Consider the following 9,030-nt stretch of genomic DNA (forward strand, 5'->3'; position numbering starts at 1 on the left):
AGAAGCATCTGGTTGCATTTTAAATCAGAAAATAAAAGAAGTAAATACCAGAAAAGGCAAAGGATACAACCAGTAAATCATTTATTCTGTTTTAGGATTGTCCTTGCAAAGCAAATGCAAAAAAAAAAAAAGTCAAAAAAGTGAATCAGCACTAGGTTTTTCTTGATGAGGTTGATGCCACATAAATTAACATAAATATACTGAGCAGAGTTAGTTATATAATTACAGTGCCATTATGTAATTTACTTGTCTTGCAGAGTATTCAGTCTGGTTATCTTGGTCTACTTTGGCTGGTGCAAAATTTCCAGACGCTCACCTACATAATGGGATTTGTAATATCCTTGTAATTACTGCCTATTAGGTCATATTCCAGTTTCCTTAATGCTCATCACTGATATATTCCTCACCAACGTCGTTGCTAGAATTTGAGCATTTACTGGTTAAATACTTGTAGTTAAACTCTTTATGTGTGTCTTCAGTGTTTTTTAAACATTTGTGCATATATAATCTCAATATTAGTATTATAATATTCATAACCACATGATAAGCAGAAATGTGACCAATAATTTTTTATAAATTTTTTTTTCAAAGCTCTTTTCTTCCCCTGGCACAACTCAGGGTGAGTTCTGGCTCCTTGACAAATAGAAAAAAAAAAAAGATCACTGAAGAGATATCAGCTATCCACCCATGGTAACCAAGTTCAGCATTTCCTCTTTTTACATCCTGATCTATTAAAGGCTAGTTTTTGTCATTATTACTTTCAGATATCACCTGAGATCGGATAAGATAGCCTCAACTCATAAAGCCCAACGATTTATATACTTATTTTGGAGAGCAATAACAAACTTGACTGATTTGTTTGCTTGTTTAAAATTCCAAGTTTCATGTATTCTCTGTGATGAACTCTACGGGGTTTGAATGTGTGACCTTAACTTCCTTCAATATTCAGCCTTTTCCTTATCACCTGGCCCCGAGGTCTACCTAGTACAGGATGGAAGCCTTGCCATGAGAGTGGACCATCTGAGTCCTTGGCAGGAACCAGACATTGCTCTAGCAAAGATTCTTGGTTCTAACTTGGTTGACTTGGTTGAGCTCAAATGAGTCACATGGGGAAAAGCCTCTTCCATGCTTTGATTGAAAGTGATGCTGTTTGAATATTGGTGTGGTGCAATTAGAAATGGAAAATGGGTTTCATCAATCATTTGCTCATCCCATGACCTGCTGCCACGTGTCCCGGATCACTGTTTTGTTCCATCCCTCTGGCCATCAAGCTGCCCTCCAGGATTTTGAAATCCTCTAAACTTCTGGAAATAGTATCCAAGACTGGTTGAAGGAATTTGGAGGCCTTGGTGGTCCAGAATTTAATTTGAAGTTCTAAACAGCAGTGCAAAGACTGCAAAATAATGCTGTTCTTGAATAGTTGCTTTGGGCACATTTTGAAGATTGACCTAGAATATCCATGGATGTGGAATATTTATATGTGTAATCTTTCCCATGATTCACTGTGTTAAAAATGATAGCTATTTAATCTTCAGTCAGATTATATAATAATATTTATTTTCCATTTAAAAGATTATTTTGGGCTGCTTAAGTACAATAGGCTTCATATTAGAATTTTTGAAAACGATTGTTTTCCCTAAGCACTGTCGCACTCTGGCAATTGGTTGTGGATGATAAAAATTTACTAGGCTTGTCCTTTCTTTGTCCTTTCCTTGATATATGAATGGTAGGTAACCTGGTTCGTAAAAGACGCAAGTAAGAATGACTATACATTGCAACCTGTTACTTCATAACTGGCTCCTTTTAACCTGACTTATTTTTATAGACTATCATGCAGCTAATATACAGGAGCATACAAACAGCATATTCATTACATTTTTATTGTCAAGATTATTACTTATTTCAGAGTTTCCTGAAGTGTTTATATTCATGCACCCTTAATCTCAGTCATATTTTCACGGCTCCCCACCAAGCCAAAAGAATTACCTCACATGCCCATTCATTAAGTAGTTAGGTCCAAACAATGTAATAGTACTGCATTCCATGTCCAACAGATGTTGCTGTGTTTCCCTTGACATTGTAAAATGTCCTATGAGTTTACTGAGTGGGAACAGTCAAGAGGCAACAGTCTTTATGCTCAATAAACTATGGGTATGAGAAAAAAAGGATTATTTGTAAACAAGTTAGGGGCTAATGTTTATACTCTTATTTGAATGTTAATCATTGTTTTCTTTATGGTCTTTGTGTACATATAAAACTTATATGTACATTTTTTAAAAAGCAATTTCCAAATAATTACCCAAGGAAATAAATCTCCAAAAATGAGTTTTCAGAAGTCAGGCAAACTATGGTTCACAGACCAAATCCATCAGAAGCCTGTTTTATCAATGAAGTTTTATTAGAATACAACCATGTTCATTTATTTATACATTGCCTCTGGCTGCTTTCACACCGCTAGGACAGAGTTGAGTAGTTACAACAGAGACTATGGCCCAGAAAAGCCTAAAATGTTTATTTGACCCTTTGTAGAAAAAAAAAAAAACACAAAAAACTGATGACCCTCTTTATCATGGCACTCTGCCTTTTCAATGACATCAAGGAATACAGATTCCCATACTCCAGATTTCTCTCCTCCTCAGCTTGGGGTTCTTATTCCCCATTTGCTTCTCATGAAGTTAGTAGAGGTTCGTTTCTGTGCAGATACTCTCACAACAATAATTTCTCTGGAAGTACAACTTTAAAGTTTTATAGATTTAAAAATTCAAAATTGCATCATTCCTGAGAAAAGTTTAGAGCATATAGCAACTTGGTTAAAAGAGAGGAATTAAAAAGATTTCTATCACTTCAAGCATTTTAGAAATTTGATCCTTTTATTTAAAATCATGTAAATGACATCTTACATTGCTCATATTTAAGTCAATCTGCAGCTGGTACTTAGTAAGCTAAGAAATGAGAGCCCTTTGGTTCTGAATCTTTCATAATATTTTCAAGTAATTTATACCAATTGGATTTTCACTTAATCATTTTTAGGAAATAATGTGCCTCATTATGTGGCATTCTCTGACAATGATATGCTCATCGATAGCTCAGGAAACAGGCAAATGGCCATCTTTTTATGTAAGAAAGCTATTTCCAATCACCATGTTTTTCTGATTGTTATATACTTCATTTCTTCAAAAAGAGAAGGCCTTGAGTAGATGCTTTCCTTTCAACTTACATATTTAGAAATCCAAGAAGGGCCCTTCTCTTAGTCTATTTCTGTCACAGGGAAATTATTCATTACACAATATCTGCCTTAAGGGAAGCAGGTGGCCCAGATACTAAGAACGTGGGCATGCATAACCTTTGTGTTTGACTTTGACCATCTATAGCCAAAGGGTGTAAATGAGATATTGAGTAGAAAACCTATCTCAGTGTACTATGAGGAGTACCTAAAATTATATCATAACTCTGATTAAATAATATATTGTTTTCTTTAAACTATTGCAGCAATCAATATGAGGTGGCCCCTGGGATACACTATACAGGAAAAAAAGAGATGAATCGTCTGCTGGCTTCTCATATTTGATGTGAGTAGAAGGGAGGCTTTACTGGCATGGAAGAAGGAAAAGGTAAACTGTAGGTGAGGATTCCACATTCCCATCTGTCCATTTTTCTTGATTGCTCAGACTTTGAAGGCAGTTGTTAATGGACTGAAGTTATCATTTCTCAATAGCTCTCAATATCTGGGTCACCAGCTTCTTTTAGAAATGAAAAACCACAGCCAGTAGCTAATTTCCCTCCCACAATAATAAACAGTGCGGTTTAGGAAATATTAGGCCTACATCACAAGCATACTTTAAAGAAATGATTTGGTAGTTTTGAAAGTTTCCGGAAGCAGCCCATGCCAGAAACCGATTTTTTCAGCAAACTTCCACTGAGAAACAATTACGTACAATGAAAGAGTCAGAGTCAAATTAAACCCATGCTATCCTCTCAGAGTGAGCTTTGTAGTTGAAGAGAAAAAACAAGTGTGTATACAGCCTGTCCTAATTCTAGTCAGGCAGTAAGCCTCCAGAGATGGAAAGCAGGAAACGCCCCGTTTTCCTTGGAATGATCAAGGAAAGTTTCCAGGGAACATCAGCTAGATTTGAACGGTAGGGAGAACCTTTGCAAGTAGGGAAGATGGAGACGGTACATTTGGCTGAGAAATCTAGAGTGGAGAAGTGTGGTGAAGGAACAGTGCCGGGTGGGAAGGGCTGAAATCTGCAGGGATGTGTTGCTAAGACTGCATGAGTCTCAGATCCTGTGCAAAGTTGAACTAGACAGACCTCAGCCCTTTCTTAACTCTGCGTAGACACTTGTGCACCATTTCCTCAGAGCTTCCAGCCCTCTATGATTTCCTACATACGTGGCTAATTTGGTGCGTCCTCAAGCAGAATAAAAATCACCCAACACATCAAAGACATTTCTGCAAGTGACTGGTTGAAACAAAGCCTCAGTCGCTAAAAGCAAAAACTGCATTGGTAAGATCTCCACAGACAAAGAATAAAAGATGATAGTGATTATCTGAGTAAGTTTGGCAAAACTCCAGTATCTGAATAATTCCCTGTGACTCTAGAAAATCACCTTACCACTTGCTAAAGCTTTGCCAATGAAGGCCCATATCAAGGTTACTTCTTTCAGAGTTATTTTAACCTTTTAAATTATCTGACCTGAAAGGGCAGTTCCCACAGGATTTGAGACAGGGTTATACCTGAAAGCTTAGACTTCAAAAGACAATCTGTGCAAAACAGCTAAGCTTCAGACAGTGAAATTTAAAATTGTCAGAAATGCTTTCCCCAAACATTGAGCTGGTCCTGTGGAATTCTTTCTTCTACATTCCTCTCTTTTGCCCCTTTATACACCCTTCTATAATTTCCCTTTTCTATCACTCATTGCAGGCAGTATTTTACATCCATCTTCAAGAAACTTATTTTTAAAAAATAATCAGATTACAATATATATGCTTTTAGTTGTCTTGCCACATTGCTTGTTTCAGATATTGTCTGTTATTAGTAAATGGCTGCATCATTCCTCAGGGCAAATGAAATGAAGGAAGCTACAAAGGTTGACTATCTTCTGAGTGTTGGAGAAGAAGCCAAGACATAGACTGTAGGAGTACAGAAAACATAAGTTAGCACGAATTGAGAAAGGAATACTTCCTACTAGGGTTTTCAGACTCAGGTAGCATTATCTGGTATGTCTTTTCTAGGTTTTGTTTTTTGTTTTTTGTTTTTTTAAGGGCTACAGGCACGGCACATGGAAGTTCCCAGGCTAAGGGTCAAATCAGAGCTACAGCTGCCGCCTATGCCACAGTCACAGCAATGCCAGATCCGAGCTGTCTGCGACCTATGCCACAGCTCACAGCAATGCCGGATCCTTAACCCACAGAGGGTCCCAGGATGGAACATGAATCCTCATGGAGGCTCATTTCCACTGAGCCACAACAGGAACTCCCTTTTCTAGTTTTTCCTAGAGGAGAAATTTGCATTGCTGTGTTGTCAAAACTTTTCAGGACTGAAAAGATCTAAGCAGCTCAAGAACAGCATGGAGGATTAGATAATGGAAAACCATTAATATAGGAAACCTGCATCTCCAGTAGTTTAGACTGCAAGTCATTAGCCAAAAACAAGTGCATGTAGGATTTGGAGGACAAAGAAAAACTGTAAATATTTCAGTTTACACAGCCAAGATTATAGGCCACCTTCCTAATTTCTGACTGAAAAGTACTGGAAAAGGAGCTGTGAACATTTCATTTTTAAAACTTGTCAAAATGGTGCTATTGACTCCTTAATACAAAGATATATTGAAGTATTTTTAGGTAAACATGTAAGTCTGGCCTGGCCATAAATGTAAATATAGAGAATGTTTGTAGAGAATTCATCAAAACTACACCCATATGGTTCTGATTGAGCTACCATTTTCTTCAGTGGCAGTGACTGACAGTGAGTCCCTGCTTCCCTCAGATAGGACTCAGCAGAGTCATTGGCTCTCTCAGCTGCCCAAAGCTTGGGGCAGACAACATGAGAGCTTCTTCTTGGACTCAGGTTGGAATACCCAATTAAATGACCAAACATGCTCATTTTTTGGTGTTTCCCAGGAACATAAGGGAAGAACATGTGACATGAGGCAAAATGGATGTTGGTAGACTAAGTGTTGAAATTACCCTGGTGAAGGCCAGTGTTACTTTGTGTAAATCCACTCAGATTTGTCAGAGCATGCCAAAAGAAGCATATACCTTACGCTGGGAAACCTGTAAAGCAATCTGCATGTACAGTATGATAATAAATCATCTAAGAGCCCACCAATACTTTGGATTCTGTGATTTGAAATGTTACTACAATTCAAGAGTGACACAATGGACATTTTCCTTATACTGAAACTATGGAGTTGAATCCTTCTTTGAGTGTTTTTCCATTCTCTCAGGTAAAATTATACTCTGAGATTCACAACATTTTTAATCCTATACAGTGATGTCACAAAATCATAGCATTAAAAGGAGATCTTAGTAATCATTTAATCCAATAAGCTCATTTTATTAAAGGGAAGTATCAATCAGAGGTGATGGCTTATCTAAGGTCACAGTGGCTAAGAAGAGAAGAGATCCAGGTTGTCCGTCTCCTAGTCCACTGCTCTCATGACTGGGAAGTCAACTCAGTGGATACACAATAAATGCAGCAATTCATATAAAAATTGATTTTCATTATAAAAATTTGAAAATACAGAAAAGTAGCAAATTACTGCTAAAGAACGCCTTCCAGAGACAAGCATTGTCTTTTTTAAATCTAGCATTAGTTTTTTCTCTTACAGACTTTAATCATATTGTAATTTTTTTGCATCACCATAGCACTACAGCATAAGCATTTTTGGATAATCTTTACAAACATTTATGATAGCTGCACAATAATTCAGTGTCAATTCTTTTTCTTTTCTCAGTAACACTACATAAAGCTTTTTCTGAGTTTGGGGAAATCTAGTCTAAGGAAATAATCCTAATTTAGAATTATTGGTCCTAATGATATTCAGTGGTCCCTTCATGGTGATGCTTTCAAACCCACAGGACCTGAGAATGAGAGGGAAAAACTTTTAGTTCTCTCTTAAGAAGCTGATGTTTAGAAACACAAACTGTAAAAAGATATGAAAGTCCTTCTTGAGCTTGGCCTCTGAATTAGTAAACATTTGTATGAATGAAATACTTGAGGGAAAGGGGTTAATATGTCAGTAAGGTTTATTCTCAGAATTGCAGCTTGCTGCTAACTACTGTTAGATCCAAAATCCTCACTTTGTTGAGAAAACACACTTATCCTAAACCATGGCTTTTTTTTTTTTTTTTTTTTTTTTGGCTGCACCCATGGCGTATGAAAATTCCTGGGCCAGGGATCGAACTCACTCCACAGCAGCATCCCAAGCCCCTGCAGTGACAATGTCATATCCTTAACCCACTGCACCACAAGAGAAATCCAGCAATGACTTCTTGAGGGATATGCTACAGAAAAACAAAAACCTCTCCCATTTGCAAGTCCCTTTTTGACTACCTGAAACCTTTTTACTTCAACCTGGTTTTGCACAATCACCAGACTACTTCCTTTGATTAAAAAAAAGAAAAAAATTAGCTGCCTTGTACTTAAAGGATGCCATTAAATTATGTACTTAAAGTAGGAAAGCTCCTGAAAAAGGACAATACCATCAAATAATGAGTAAAAAGACCATTTTGGTACTTGTACACTATGCTTCCTCCAGAATTTTTATCGGCAAAATACTTCGCACTCCAAATCACCTATGTAGCTGATTACACAAGTAACATGGATCCACCCTGTATTTCCTGGGATACATTTGCAGTTCATGTTTTCCAGCAATTTCCCATCATCTCCTGGCACTGAAGGCTTCATCCATAGCGGACCCTCTGCTCCACAGAAATAGAAATGGTGTAATATAAACATAGGTCATTCACATTAGATGCCATGTGACACCAAGCATTAACAGCCTACTGAGGAAATGCACACATTATCTCAATTAAGGATAGCTATGTTGTATCTGCCATGTAGAAGGGGCCCAATAAATGTTTCATGAAGGAGTGAATGACTATGTTGCTATTTTCATTTCTATTTTGTGAGTCTGTCACTTTCTTAGTTGACATCTAAAGGATCTTTATACCCACTGCTCAGAGCTGATCCACTGAGAGATGCTGTGACTGGCTAACCAAAGAGCTATTACCAACCCTTTCTCCAAGAGGCTGGAAATACTTGCCTTCCCAATTAGGGGTAAGTCACATGCCTCAGACTACTGGAAAGAAAAGCTACTGAAGGCTAAGGAAAACCCTTTGCTTTCCTAATAAAAGAGACAGATAAGGGGTACCATGCCTTCCCCTACTTCTTCTTTACTTGAATGTACATGCAATTTCCAGGGCTTCTTGGTAACTATATCATATCTAAGGGAAAGATAGGAGAACTGTAGAAACACTGGCCCTGACATACTTGGGCTGATAAACACTAATAATTACCAATATTCAGATTTTTTCTTAAATGAGGAAAGTAACTCCCCATTTGCTTAAACCACTTAATAGTCGTATTTTCTTTTTTCTTTTTAATAGTCATATTTAGATTCTATTGCATATTCCCCACAGCATCTGTAACTCCTTTCTTATAACATAGATTAACAATTTCTTTGTAATCACTTCCAGCCTTTTTCAACTCCAAATTAAATCATCACCAACAAATGCTAATCAAGTTAATACAATTATTTAAAAATATGTACAATAAACCTTACCCATATGTTACTGTAGTAAGGGTAGAAGAGTAGAGTATGTCATCATCCTTGCTTTATAATAGCAAATCAAAATTCAGTAGTGTTGTGGCTAATATTATATGAGACATTGGCAGGAGATTAGCACATGCATTATTAATCTTAATTTTCCAGTTTATATTTTTCTTTAGTAGAAGTCCAGAAAGGTAAATTACATACTTTAAATTCAGATAAGGTGAAAGCAACTTATACAGATAGTATCAATAA

This window comes from Sus scrofa, chromosome 2 (assembly GCF_054392235.1).
Source record: "Sus scrofa isolate SSC_HxYL_T2T_F1_AM1 chromosome 2, Sscrofa_HxYL_maternal_Yorkshire_Landrace_v2.0, whole genome shotgun sequence".
Lineage (NCBI taxonomy): Eukaryota > Metazoa > Chordata > Mammalia > Artiodactyla > Suidae > Sus > Sus scrofa.